This window comes from Falco punctatus, assembly GCF_963210335.1.
Source record: "Falco punctatus genome assembly, chromosome: 20".
NCBI lineage: Eukaryota > Metazoa > Chordata > Aves > Falconiformes > Falconidae > Falco > Falco punctatus.
Window position 1 is genome coordinate 5,708,372 of NC_137600.1, and position 15,276 is coordinate 5,723,647.

General features: G+C 51.0%; 1 protein-coding gene across 1 annotated transcript in view; it reads right to left on the reverse strand.

The window, feature by feature from the left end:
* Positions 1 to 15,276, reverse strand: part of ZMAT4 (zinc finger matrin-type 4) — a 165,271-nt gene that overhangs the window by 70,350 nt on the left and 79,645 nt on the right. The gene's annotated exons all lie outside the window — the stretch shown is intronic.

Genomic DNA, 15,276 nt, shown 5'->3' on the forward strand with positions numbered 1-15,276 from the left:
AAAAAACACATTACAAGTTACAGTTCATGCACCACAGTTTAATTGCATTTGCCCTCCAGCCTTTCAATTAAAAATAAAATAGAAAACAGCACTTTCAGAATGGAATGAGAAGAAATTCTCATAAAGAAAATGCTGTTTGGAGAGGAAGAATAATTATTGCCAAAGATGTAATAAAGAGGAAAGGAGTATCATTCTGTGTCATATCCAAGGGCCAAACGTTATTCAGACCTTCCAAAATGAGGTCGTGCCACCACTGGAGGCAAAATGAAAACTGTAGATCATTGCAGAGCGCATGGATCGCTTTGTTACCTGAAATTGAGATGCAGTGGTGAAAACCATGAGCTGGGAAGAATTCACATTAATGATTTTAGGGTACTGGCCCTGGAATCCTGCTCCACGACTGCAGTGACACTGGAGAAGGGAAGCCCCCCCGGAGCAGCTTCTCCTGGCTGCTGCTCAGCCCTGGGCCCTTGGAGCGAGCTGAGCATCGCGGGGCTCCACGCATGGGGGTCTGAGGGGCAGCAAGGAGATGTTCACCCCTGCGCCTCCCCAGTCTCCAGGCAGAGGAGGTGTGAGGAAGGCTCTGCAGAGAGCAGCAGCGATGAGCAAGCTTGTGCCTGCCAAGGGGTTCTGCAGCTCTAGCAGCACAGCAAGCAGCCTTCACTGGCTGTTGCAAGAACATGCGTAGCAGCACCACACATCCCGGTTGGGTAGGAAGCCACAGGTACCTACTGGAGTTCATTAGTGGCCAAGAGAAAGGAGTAGATTTCCAGGCTACAGAAGTGAACACCTTTCATGACAGATAATTAACAAATACCAACTTTGAATAAATAACCTGATATTTCTCAAGGGATCTTTGCCTCTCATTCTTGCCTCAGATTTCTACAGTAGAAAAATAAACCTAGAGAGAGCTCTAGTGTAAAACACCAAATACTTCTTACTCCAGGTTGTCTCCCGTTAATTCCTACTGCCTTGCTTGGCGAGAGATTGATTTCTGATGAGCAGCATTTGCTTTTCCCATGTCTTCCTGCTGCTGTCCTGGGCACACCCCGCATAAATAAACAGCCCTTTTCCCACACACTTTGCAAGGCAGCAGTTCCTGGCAGAGTACGAAGAGGCATCTGGTGAAATCCCATCACCTCTCCATCAGGAAGCCAGGGCAGAAGGACACCTTCCAGCCGGGCTGGCTGCCCTGAGTGATGGCAGTGAGCTCTGCCTGCGTGTCCAGGTACCCTTGTCAGGGCTACAGCTCTTGCCTCACACTTGAAGAGATGATTGTGACCCAAAATCTGGGAGGCTTGTGGCCCTGAATATTAACCACCACAGTCCACACTTGCTACAGCTCTAGAATATTTAAAACATTCTGATTGTACCTTCAGATAAATTATATCAGGCTTTCTGCAGAGCTATGAATAGAAGATATTTTCATAAGAAAACCAGGAGGAAAGACACCCATTCTCACTATATGAATAATATATATCATCTCAAACCTAGACCTTGCAGAGAGAATTAAGTCACAGCACACAGATTCAGAATACTTTCATACAAATGACCTTCTGATCACCCTCTCCAGTCCCTTGCTCTGTATCCAGTTGTGTTCTCATTAAGTATCTTCAAGAACACAAACCTGGGACTTCTCCACCCCCATGAAGCAATCCCCTGGAGGGATGCTCCCATCTGACCAGCTCTTCTCAGGCTCCCCCTGGGCTGAGCCAAAAGGGATACCCCTGGCTTCTCCAGGATAAGGTGTCAACAGCAAAGGAAAGGCTCAGAGGTCCCAAACCTCCCAGAATAAGGATTGTGGGATGGGGACATAAGGGGCAGGGACCCCTCTGGAGGCAGCACCGGCATTCCTTAAACAGCTGCTTCCTTCTGTCACCCTTGATTTGTCCTTGAGGTTTTCCCCCGCAGTGCCACACCACCGGCTCTGCAGCTCATCTCCACCGCCCGGAGCCAGACACTATCCCAGCTCCACCCCAGCCTTCAGGGATCTGCTCCACTTTCAATTTATGCTGCTGTCAACAAGCTCATGCTGAACATGTCCTTTGCCTATTTTCCATGTTTTCCCTGCATTAACAGAGCTGCAGAGGGGCCAGACAGGAGGAACCCAGGAAATGCAGATAGGCAGTTCGGGATCTGCTCCATCCAGACAGAAAGAGGCTGACCAGGCAACCAAGCCCCAGCACCACTGCCCTGGTGCTTGCGAGGTGGGAACAGGAGGCATCACTGCACCAGGATATGGCCACATCCTCCCATCCGGGTCTTCCTCGCAGCAAGAAAGCACAATGAGGACGTCAGCAATGACTGGAGAACAGACAGCTGCTCTCCAAACTGGGTTCTCAGCTAGCAAAGTGTGGTTAATTAATGAATGATGAATGATGTACCCACTTATCTATAGGATGATGTACTTATGTTTATCTAAAAGTTGGGAAACATCCAAGGGCCCTTATTGCTAACATGACGGATGTACTAATTGCTGAGTCCTTGGATTTGTCATCTTTAAAAAGGCTGTCTGGTCCCAAGTTCCTGTTGTTTATACAGCGTGGCAAAGACAAGGACTTAAATCATGGTCACTAGCTTAGGGAGATATGTAAGCGAGTTCCTGGAATTGTAATGAATATGTAAACGATTTCCTAGAAAGTTAATGAATAGGTATGAGTGACTTGTATAAAGAGGGGACTGAAAAATCCCCTCGGGGTGCATGACTTTGGTGGAGCGATCCCCCACGCACCCAGAGCTGCCGAATAAAGATAACCTCTGCTCACTCAAATATTGGTGACTGATTCTTTAAATCATTAACAAAGGAGGTTTAATTAGCCAATATTTCTAAGGAGCTCTGAGAGCCTGAGGTGAAAGACACCAGATAACTGCTGGTGAAATGTAATAATAACACTTTGAAGTGGTTTGATTTAAAGAATCAGTCTAATAATGTCTATTCATTAACTTTCTCATTAACATATCTCACACCTGGACAACTAGCACATTCCCATTCAAGGGCCTAGTATACCTTCAAGTTAACAACTTTAATATGTCTTGTGCCTGGACAATTAGCACACTCCCTATGTCACCCATTTAAGGATTTAGTACATCCTCAAGTCAACAATAAGGGTCTCCTCAGATAAACATGAGCACACCTTTCTTTAAATAAATCATATATGGCCCATTATTCAGTTTATCGCCATTAGCTTTCCATGCTGCCTCTCCCCTTCTCTTGCTGCTTCCCCATATTCTTACAATTCCCTAATACAGTAACATCCCTCTCTTTTCCTCAAACTCTGCGTTTGTCCTTTGCTCCTTCTCCAAAGGCAGCTGTCTGCATTCGGCAGCTGTTTCCCTGCTGGGGACAGTGTGCGATGCTGGCACGGCCCCCAGGCTGGGGCTCTGGTGGTGGACCAGGCTGGGGGGCTCAGCAGCCCAGGAGCTCCTAGGGGGCTGGGAAGGTGGGGGCACAGCAGGCACTGCAGCACAGGCACCCTGGGAAGCATCACTGGGACTTGCGCTCCTGTAACCGAGATCTCAGGGTTGGTTGAGGGTTTTTTTGTTTTTGCTACCATTAATACGTGCTTAAGCCACAAGGAGCTTCTTAAGACAAACTCATTCTATTACTGGTTGTGATGTGAAGCATTTGTTAAACACACACTTTTCCTCCACCCCAGCCTCCCTGCCCAGGGGGGCAGCTTCGCTGCCAGCACCCAGATGGGCTTAGTTTCAGACCACTTGTCTGTAAAGGAGGCACCAGGCTTGGAAAGAGTAAAACAAAAGGCAGCAGCTTTCTGCACAGCAGGACAAACACATTTGGAAGTTCAGGGGTGGGGGCAGGCCGGGAGCATTAGTTTTAATGGATTGCAGGGGCACTGACCAAACTGGGCTGCGGAAACTCATTTTGCTGCATGGACAAGTTTTAGACAGTAGATTTGCAAACTTTGATGCCTAGAAAGCAGCAAGTATTAACATAGTTTTCTCACACCCCAGCTCAGCCCAAACGAAAAAGCAACCAGCAACTTTCAGTTCATGCATCTAATTCAATACACATTCTGAGTACATACAGCATCGGAGGCACTATACATATGCAGGAAATACTGCGAGAAATCCATTTGTATAAAAACCCCAAGCATCACTGGAAAAAATGTATGAAAACCAAGAGCGCAGCGTGTGTTAGCAAACACATCCATTTCAGAAGGAAAACAAACAAGATAATTTAGCAAACATTAAAGATGTCAGCAAAGCACACGTGATTACAGAGGAGAGGCCAGAAGACAACACAGGCATGGAAAACTAACTGCAGGGAGGGTATCTGAAACCTGCACGCTTGCCATTTCAGACACTTATTTTCCCTGCAAACTGCATGTGCAGACACATCAGAGGGATGCAGCATTGGACCTTTTCAGCTCATCATGTCACCTGCCTGTCACCCCAGGGAGCAGAGTAATACGTTCAGACTGACAGAGTCCCACCCCGTGGACCTGCACCCATCTGATTACACAGGTTGTCTTGTACTGCATGGCAACTTCAGTCTGGAGAAGGGAAGACACAGGAGAGAGACATGCTAAATACTCAAATACGTAAAAGGGCTGAAGCAAAAAAACCACCCACCCTCCGCATGCACCTTTGAGAGAGTACAGATTCCGTTTGCAGCAAAGACAGCACAGGTTAGACACAGGGAGAACGGTATTTTAAGGGAAAGAACAAAGCAGCCATGTAACAGGCTCCTTGGAAAGGTTGAGTACTTTCTGTTACTATAAATTTAAGGGTATTTCAGATAACATGCATTAAGGGATGCTTACTTGATGACCCTGCAGCCCTGCAAGCCCCAGCCTTTCAGATCATGCCTGCCCAGCATGGTGCTGCCCCACAGCTCTGCCCCACGTCCCCACTGCAGGACAGCCATGCCCAGAGCTCCGCACAGCCCCGCTGCATCCCTGTGCCTGCCTGAACCTCCCAGGGCTGCCACTGCAGCCTTTATCAACTTGCTGCATTGCTCTCACCTGACTTGTTACACAAATACCACCGGTTTAAATTATTGCAGGAAGTCATTAACACCGGGGAACCTGGCTGCCAGGCAGCACAGATAGCTCCAGCTAAGCAGTCCTGTATCTCTCAATCAAAAGAGGTATTTGATTTTATTTGGCCAAGGCTAAAGCTGTTGCAAGGTTGCTGCTTCAGACTGTGGGACAGAAACCTGGAGTATTTCCAAGACATCAGTTCTACCACATAGACATTATTCCCAGTTGTTACGGGGAGGGATAAGCTGCACCCTAGGGCAGGATAATCAGGCTAAGCCGCTCTGGTGTAATTTTCCTGTTGCTCCCAGGCATTTCTCTACCTATGCTTGCTGAGATGGGATCTCTGCTTGTCCTGCTGCCTGCCTGAGGCCAAACACCCTGTTTCCACTCCAAGGACTTTGCAATTTCAGCTCAGCCATCTGCACCATCTCCTCTCACACCAACCGCACACGTGAAACTCCTTTCTACTTCTCACATCACCTACACACTAAGCTGGTCAGATGCAGAGAAGAGAGTCCAGTTTTTCCAACCTTCAGTGCAAGCTCACTCCACCTTCACACGCTCCCTCTTGAGAGGCAATTGCAGGCATCAGGAGGCTCGAGTGCATTACTGCGGTGTAGCGATGAGGTGAGCATTGCTCCCAGTAAAGAGCAGGAGCCACCCACTGAAGAGACTGAAGCTGGGAGAGGGGAGGAGTAATAAGGTATTCTGCCACTTCTTGCAATAGGATTTCCCTAGCCATTCTGTTAATTCTTCCTTAATTAACTCATGGTGCCATCAACTGCACTCTCCTGACTGAGTCGTTGTGCCTGTCTGAGGTTCTGCAGCACATTTACTGATGGTGAAGACAGACAAATTAATAAATGCTCCATACAGGAGTTTCCAAAGGGCTTATTCTGTGTCTTTCCAGCCAAAGCCCAGCAGAATTGCCTGTGCCAACTAGTGCCTACAAGCGCCTGGCAGACAATCTGTTCTGCACACTCACAGGAGATAAGCAAGTTAATGAGCATTTCTTCTCACAGCTATGACCATTGCAGCAATCCCTTGTGAACCCTGTATTTCTCTCTTCTGTAATGAAATCAGAAACTGACTTTATAAAGCTGCTACTTACAACATTTCTGGCAAAGATTTTGGCTGATTGGGATTGTAAACACCATTGCAACTATTATAGCAGTGTTAAACATGCAAAACAATTTTTTACAGTTTTAAAGCAAAAGCTTCTGAGGTGGCTTGCAGCTTGGAAAGCATGTGCCTGCCTGGTTCATTCTTTGCAATGACACTGGCTGAATCTTGGGCAATCTACAGTGGTCACAGAAATGGTACAGCAAGCTAGCACACTGCTGTGGTTTAACTCTGGCTGGTGACTAAGCCCCACAGCCGCTCACTCATTCCCTCGTGGTGGGATGGGACAGAGAATCAGAAGAGTAAAAGCTAGAAAACTCATGGGCTGAAATAAAGACAGTTTAATAGGTAAAGCAAAAGCCACGCACACAAGCAAAGCAAAACAAGGAATTCATTCACTACTTCCCATCGGCAGGCAGGTGTTCGGCCATCCCCAGGTAAAGCAGGGCTCTATCCCACGTAACGGTGACTTGGGAAGACAAACAGTGTAACGCCCAACATCCCCTCTTCCTTCTTCTCCTCCCGCTTTATATGCTGAGCGTGAGGGTCTGTGGTATGGAATATCCCTTTGGCTAGTTCAGGTCAGCTGTCCCAGCCGTGTCCCCTCCCGATTCCCCATGTCCCTCCAGCCCTCTCACTGACAGGGTCCAAGAAACTAGAAAGCCCTTGACTTAGTATTGACATCGCCCAGCAAGGACCAAACCCATCAGTGTGCTCTCAGCGTTGCGCTCACACCAAACCCAAAGCCCAGCACCGCACCAGCTACCGAGAAGAAAATTAACTCTTTCCCAGCTGAAAGCAGGACACACAAGGACCAGGAAAAGCCCCTCTTGAGGAACACAGAGGACCTCTGTTCTGCCTGTACATCTATCCCAGGCACCAACACACAAACCAAAGGCTGCCCAGGCACCTGGGCAAGCACCCATAGCACCTCCCCAGGCCTTCAGGCATTTTTGTTTGCTTTTTTTCTTCACATGACCTAGTGTCCCATCCACACTACAGAGCCAAGGCCACCACCCTCACCATGTCCTGTCTGCAACAAGCACCAGCTTTCCTCACACATGGTTTTTATTTCAGCATCACTACACTGAAGTTACCAGACAAGGAGGATGCTACTTGACATGGCCAGTGCTTCCCGCAGCCCTGGACTGGCCAGCACTTGCAGCCGCTCTCACCTGATGCCCTGCAGAGCTACCTTATGCCCTGCCCAGCACTTGCCCCTCCAGCAAATACCTTGTTCTGAAGGGTACAAAATATTCTGCTGTCTCACTGCTAACAATCCTAACAGCACAGAGCCAACAACGGCAACTTTTGCACAGCAAGCCCCTGAATAAACTTAATAGTGAACATTGCCGAGAAATCCTGAATTTTGAGTAAGCCAGCTCAAGCACAAGTTGTTTGTGGACATTAACTTCAACTTGTTGTTGAAGAACAACAAAAACAGCAACAGGGGAAAAAAACCCACTTTTCAATAAGTCACCAGGCCTCATCTGCTCAAGTACAGTCACAGACCTCATGTCTGTATCTGCCCAGGACCTCCAGGGTTCTGTCCCCCTGGTCTCCCCAGCAGGTCTCCAGTGCCTCTCACCACCCACCTCACTGATGCACTGGTCCCATCTCCAGCTCCACCAGCACATTCCGGTCAGGTACATGCCGAGCCATAGCAACACACAGCCCCAGTTGCTCAGGTCCAGGTTAAGCAATGCTTCCAGCCCTAAAAGCATTTGGCTTGCAGCACCTGGAATTTCATACACAGACCCAGGAGTCACCACTCGGAGCTATTTAGAGCTCAACTTGTACCGAGTGTGCAATGATTGCAGGTCTCACAACAAAGTTACGTACCTCTGGCTTATTAATAAACCCCTGAAATGGCAATGCCAGCTTGTTTAGCTCAGCGCCAAGGCCACTGCTGGCAGCTCAACAGTCCATGCTGACAGAAACAGTGCATCCATCCCATAAGATGCAGCAGTGTGAACTGGACCTGGGCCAGTGCCCCATGGGGTCCCGTGGTACCATCTGCCCACACTGACAGCGGCGAGGGCAAACATACTTTTAAGAAAATAGTCTGTCTGGGTCCTCTTCTACCCAGCAGTCTCCCCAGTCCCAGCAGATCAAACACTACCTGGGCGTTCTTGGCTGGCATCCTCACCCAGAGCCCTGGGGTCTCCCTGGGGGTGAGCCAGGTCCCCCAGCAGCATGGCTGGTGCTCACAAGGGTGAGAAGCCAGGGGCTGCCGCAGGGCTCGACCACATGGTCCCTCTGCCAGCTCCCCAGGCAGGGGTCCCACCTCTGTAGGAGGGGGTCTTTAGCCACTGCCTCCTCCCAGGGGCACGCTCCACTCAGGCTTAACAAGCTCTGGAGGCAGAGCTTGTTGGTCACCCACTCTTCCCAGAGCTGCAGGCAGGAAGGAGCTGCCAAGGCCACAGCTTTAGGACTCTCCATGCCTGGTGGCTCCAAGCACAGTCTGTCACACCTCCTTGCATCACAGGCCCTGACCATCCTTTCTGCAGGGTCTTGCTCACCCACCCCAGCTACACACAGCTCTCCTCCCAGGAAGGCAGCAGTTGCTCTTGGCAGCCCCAGGGCTGGATGCATCCTCCCAGCAGAGGAGCCCAAGGCAAAGCTCCTGATGCTCCGGGGCAGCTGGCTCTGCTGGTGCCAGGACTGTGCCCACAGCATATCACCGCTGTCCCTGCACGCTCCCAAGCCACTCTGCATTACCTACTGCACTGCCACCAGGCTCCCCTCCTGCAAACAGCCCTGCCGGCAGCCAGAGCCCCCACCAGCCAGCCCTGAGTAGTAGGTGCCTGCCCAGCAGCTTTATGGGATGCTCAGCGCTGGTGGTAATGAGCCTGGCTCATCAGGGGCCAGCTGAGCTCAAAGGTGTGGGCAATCCCTCCTCAGGGACCACCTAACAAGCAGAAGCCAGGTTTGGCTTGTGAGCAACAACATGCAGTCATCATCGTGCAAAATGAAAACTAAGCACAGCTGCCAAGGGGAGTAGAAACTGTTCTGCAGATCAATCTCTGCTAGACAGCCAGGAACATTAACGTTACCAGCTGTTGAAGAAGAAAATACTAAACATCTACAAAGTCTGCTATTTTTGGTTGAGGCATGGATAAACACTAGCACAGACAAACAGTAAAAACCAGCACTTTTTGCGCTGTGGATTCTTTTTATGGCCAATGTTTTTTTGTTTTTTTTTGAGAAGTCACTCAAGCTAATATGTAGGAAGCATAAAAGAACTAATTTTGCTTTACTGATTAACAAATGGTTATGCAATAGCCAAGGACACACTGGGTACATATTGCTGAGGAGAAGCAAGAGCAATGACTGCAACACTGCAGGCTAGCAATGAGTTAAACAGTTCTGCAGCAGATCTAGCAAAAAGCCATCCCATTAGCCAGGCACATTCATTGGTACCTTGTGTGGTGCTATTCTGCCCTGAAGTTTCAGGGACTGTGACCTCCAGCATCCATGTTTCCTATGTGAAAGCACTAGCAACAATACACTGAATTTCCACAGAGCCTTTCATTACAAAGCCACCTCCCCCGCCTGCCGGGGTTTGCAGCAGATTCTGATGTGTGGCCATTTGCTGCTCTGTGAGGAAACGAGAAAGGAAAGACAGATACTGCAGGAGGAATTACCTGGCCAAGAAAAATGAGGTGAAGTTTTAGGGAAGAAGAGCCAGGAGATATTTAATGGCCCAGACTGACTGTCTGATACAGCGTCAGAAATAATAGCGCGTCAGAAATAATAGCACGTCCAGCCCACAGAGATGTCATGCCAGGGTTTGGGGTTTTGTCCATGACACAGACCGAGGTCCATCATGTGCACTCTGTCACAGGAATAAATCTTTCCAAAGAGGCCAAATGACTTAAGTCTCGGGTCATTCTCTGTACCAGCTCTTTGGCTGCTGTCAAAGCTGTTTCTGAAAACAAGCACATGAGAGCTGAGATCCATCATACCTTGCCTTGCAACAGCACAAACGCTGTGAAGATGTGGCAATACACCTTGGAAAACTATTTCCACTGCACTGTCCCAGCTGTGGATATTGCCAATGATCAAACAGCATCGAAAATAAAAGCAACGGGAGCTGGTGCATCTGAGATGGCACACAGCGAGGTGCATGGCGAGGCGTGTGGCAGCGTGCACGGCGAGCTGCGTGGCAGCGTGCATGGCAAGGCATGCAGCGTGCAGGCTCAGCACCACCCCTGCTGCCTCGGGGAGGTCGGCATCTTCTCCACCCGCAAGCAGCGCTGCCTGATGGCTTCCCACAGCCCCACCAGCCCCTCACATTTCAAGGTGACGTTGTAAAAAACCAGATGCTGAAACCGCGTGGGTTTTTTTCCCATCTAGCCACCCGTTTCTTGCAGCCGATGGTCCCAGTGGTGCCGGGACAGCCGGGCTGGGTGGAAAGGCCACCGGCAGCATACCAGCCGCTGGAGTGGTCGGGGCCCGGCCCTGGCTGGTGTTCCTGCCCCGGTGCAGCCCCTCGGAGCGCACAGGGAGCATGGGGAGGCAGCACCGTGCTGCAGGGCAGTCAGCTCACGGGGCAGCCAGCAACAACTCACGGCCCCGGAGCGCAAGAGCTCCGACAGCTGCAGAGGAGCCTTGGCTCGTGCTGAGAAGCGTAGCCACCCTCTTCAACCCTTGCAAAAATTTCAGCCAGGTGGTTTTGACGTGAAAAAGCCTAGCTGACCTGGGTGTGCCTCAGATGCAGGGTTGCTGCTACCTCTCAACAAAATCCAGGGCTCAGTCCCTGCTCTGCCCGGGGTAGGTGCTAGATGGCACACACACCCCACCCCCCCACATGCCCCTCATCCCCCTTGCCCCCCTCGCTTTTCCCTCTGGCTGCTGCTGTCCTGGTGCTGCACTCAGCAGCTCCTGCATTTGTGCCTGCTGCACTGGGATCATGCAGAGCCCTTCCCACCCCCCAGGCTTTTTTTTGTTCTAAAGCCTTGCCCTTTTGCTCCGTGTCTCTTTTCAGCTTTACTGTCCTAACAGGGACTCTTTCCTCTTTGCTTTTCCTCCCTTTGCACGCCTGACCTTACACAGGCTCTCATCTCACTCTTTATACCCCTACCGACAGACACCACCTCTCCTCCTTCCTCTCACTGGGTTCCAGTACTCTGCTGCTGAAATGCCCTTGACAGTCTGTTTCTCTGTAGACCATTAATATTTACATTAATATTATAATAGGAACTTGGATACTGACTAGGTAATAAAGCAGAGTTGCTTAAGAGGTGCACAGCAGGTAACAAAGTTCTGGAGACAGGTCCCCTTTATTTCTATCATAAATCACCAGCTCCCTGATTCCTGCTGGTGCCAGCCCCAGAAGCTGCACCATACCCCAGTGCCCAGGTCACCTGGAAACATTGGAGCATCTGCCACCGGGCAGGACCGTGTGCAGGTGCCCATGCTGGGGCTCCCCACAGACAGACACTGCGCTAGGGAGGGTGACTCACCTCCCGGGACCAGTGCCACCCCCAAGGGTGATGCTGGTGCTGCCTGTGAGCTCACAGAGACCAGGCAGAACCCAAGTCAGTTCCTGCTTTTTTGCTCAGCGAGTAGGAGGGAGCAACAACCTGGCGACCTGTTACGGTGCAGAGGAGCCACGGAGCATCCCTCTGCAAGTTGTATATATTCTTTAACTGTGTGTTTAATTAAATAGAATACTTGTGCTTTATACTAAAATTGCACAGAGCTGACTATTTAAAACACATATACTGAAGGCGGCCAACAGGGGAATGGCTCCAGAGCTGTTCAACTTCTGAGAGAAAACACTGCTAAATTTCTCTGAGGTCTTTCCAAATGACCCTCCCGGGACCGACAGCCTGGTGTTGCTATGCAAAGAGAAATGGGTCAGAGCCATCAGTTTTGAATTTAAAATATTACTTTATTGCTCACTGTGAATATACGGAGGCTACTGGCAAAGCGAGGGGTGGCGGGGCTGGGCAGAGGGGTTGCTGTCTCAGGGTGTTTGCCACGGTGCCCTCAGCGCTGGGAGGGCAGTGGATTATTTCTGAGCTCCGCTTGCTATTCCCAGCACTGCCTTCCCCTCTCTCCTCCTGCCGTGGGCTCTGCCCTTGCCAGACAGTGACTCACTGAGCTGCCTGCGCGCTGCCGGCCCCTGGCACCGGGCTGTGCCTCGGTGGGCGCTGGCTGGTGCCATGGCACTGCTGAGCCCTGCGCCAGGTCTGGCGGCTGGTAGGAGCCCATCGCTCCCACTCCCCACACAGACGCTGAGGCTGTGGCTGCGGCCCTGGCTGAAATGAGCTCCCTGACACCACAGACCTCAGCTGCTGCCACGTCCTATGTACCCGCGGAGCCGCTGCTCTCTCTGGAGATAAAACCCACCCCAACCTAAAATACGTGTTGGGAGCAAAAGGTACGGGCTAGGCTTGGTGCTGCAGCAGCTCACGAGGTGGCCAGAGCATCGCACAGCACAAAGCAGCAGTGCGGTGCTGGGGTCCTGGTCTTGGTGCTGACGGTGCCCCCGGCAGTGCCACAGTGAGGCAGCCCATGAGGGAAGCACCGGGGTAGTCTGGTCACGGTTTTCGTCTTCCAGCCCTCCAAGCAACTGCTGGGTCCATCAGAATGGCGAATGGGACCCGTGCTAAGCCCTGTGTTAAACCCCAGCAGGGTGAGCAGGTCCAAAGGAAGGTGCTGTCGGCAGAGGGGGTGATGCTGGAGCCTGGGTGGGGTGTCTCTCATTTGTGGGTGAACTGGGGCTGGCAGATTAACGTGCTTTTCCAAATTGCTTTTCTTTTGACCTGTGCCAGCACTGTGAAGTTCAGAGGGAATGGCGCAGGTTTGTTTTGCTGTTCTGGCAGGAGGCGAGGAGCCTTCACAGAGTGGGTGCGAATGCCAAAGGGCACGGCGTGTGGAGGGTGCCCAGGGAAGGCATCTCAGCTGGTGGGCGCGCACGGAGCTGGTGGGTGAAACTGCCTGGGCCCATCAGGGAGGTGCCAGCCCCAGTTCACACTGGTCACCCCCCTGCACCTCCCACCCCAGGCACTGCTCCCTGCTCCCAGACCCCAGCCCCGTGCCGGGGATGCTGTGTGACGTCACCCAGAGCACAAAGGGGCTCCTTGGGCATGAGGCACCCGGCTGCGCAGGGGATGGACTGCTCCTCTGCCCAACACGAGTCCCACGGGCAGGGCTTTCTCCATTCTCCTGTCACATATTCCCTCCAGAGCTGGGACAGGTGCAGGAGACACAAGTGGAGTTCCCACTTTAATCACAGAGGAAACATGGGAGAGGTGCGGGTGGGAGAGGGCAAGGCTGGAGGCTACAAGGCGTCTGTGTGAACCAACCAGACATCCCAGTGCCCCAGAGCATCTCCTAGGTGAACAATGTTTGGCTGGTGAAAAAAAATGGCAACTGAAATAAATCCTAAAAAAAAAAAAAAATAAATACAAAAACATCCAACTATATAGCACAGATTTCAAGTAATTTATTTTTAACATTCCTTTTGAAATACACGTCTATGATTGTGCTCACTTTAGAAATGGTACATACACAAATGTCCTGTTCTCAGAACAGAAATTACTGGGTTAGGCACTCATGTACAAAACACACAACGCTGAATGGCAACAGAGAGGATTGTACAAAACCCCCTAAACACAAACCACAACAAGTGCGATTCACATCTGTCAAGTGACAGTTCCAATTTTCTGTCCAATGCAAAAGAATAAATTTATTTCAAATCCTGTGAAATTAGGTGATGGCTGTAACACTATTTAAAGCTCTCAAATTTGAAATATTACATAGGGTTTATACTACTTAATTTTACAGGTGCTTACTCCCTTTCTCCTCCAAAATGTCTAATTTCTTGCCATAATTACGTTAAACTAAAGCTGAAATTCTTTCCAGTCTGCATCTAGCTTGAAGCTTCTTGTTCCTATTTCAGACCCAGAAGAATCTGTGTGCCCTAAAGCTTGTCTGTTTTCTGACTATATTGGATAGTCTAATAAAAAAGCAGTACATTTCACTACAAACTTTAATTAGCCTATATCCTTAGATCACCACTACTACAACACTAAATCACATAGAACCGATTACGAAGGTGAAAGTCAACAGGAACTCTAACAGGCATCACTATTGCTAAGATTACAGCCAGAAAGAAATCAGTGAGTAGAAACCTGTGTCCCAAAGGCAGCTGCGTGTCTGCCAGCCAGCACCGAGCCCCTCGCTGCGTGGCAGGGACCAGGGGACAGCTGGCCGTGGGAGGCTGGTGCTGGCTTTATTTCTGTGCTCTGCTGTGGAGGCCCTTGGCTCTGCATCCCTCACAGGTCATTTCTAGCAGGTTACCAGTGGAGCTAGTGTGAGAGCATGAGCAGATCTGACCCGGAGCTAGTATGAGGCAGCTGGGTCTTTGGAAGCATCCCGGCCGCACAAGTGCACGCAGTGGTTTTAGTTAGCAGGAGGAGCAGGCTTTCTGCATAGCAGCCCGTTCCCAAGCTGAGCACAGTGCCACAAGCATGAATAATCACCAGCTGGTGCCTTCCCTGCCACTGGCCGTCGCCAACCTGCACGCAGCTGAGCCCCGGGATGCAGCGGCAGGCAGCCCCCCACCCCACCCCGTGCCAGCCATGGGGGCTGCCCCCACCCCACGGCAGGGCCGCCTGCCGGGACCCGACTGTGTCCTGCCGGCACCACCCCTCGCGTGACTGCACAGTCCAGGCTCAGAGGGCTTCACACTGGAGTCCCAGAAAGAAACACTCAGCATCTGATGCTGCTGTTGTTTCACTTGTGCTGCGCTCACCACATTGCATTTGATTATGTCGCTGCCCTTCTCCAGAAGCAGTACCAAAAATGGCTGGGGCAGATGCCGCAGCCAAAGTCAAGTGTGAAATAACAGAGATCCCGCGGGCAACATCTTTGGATCAAGCAGTGTTAGTGTATTGTCCTCTTAAACAAAATGAAAGACCCCGCCCAGCGCAGCAGCCAGGGGGGCTTCCTCAACCAGTCCCAGCTCTGCCAGGCCACGGAAGGGTTGAGGCTGGAAGGGACCTTCACCTTGTCCAGCCCCTGCTCAGACAGGGCCACCTAGAGCCGGCTGCCCCGAGGGCTTCTGAACATCTCCAGGGATGGAGGCTCTGCCGGCTCCCCGGGCAACCTGTGTTATCGCTGAGCGTGGGTTTTG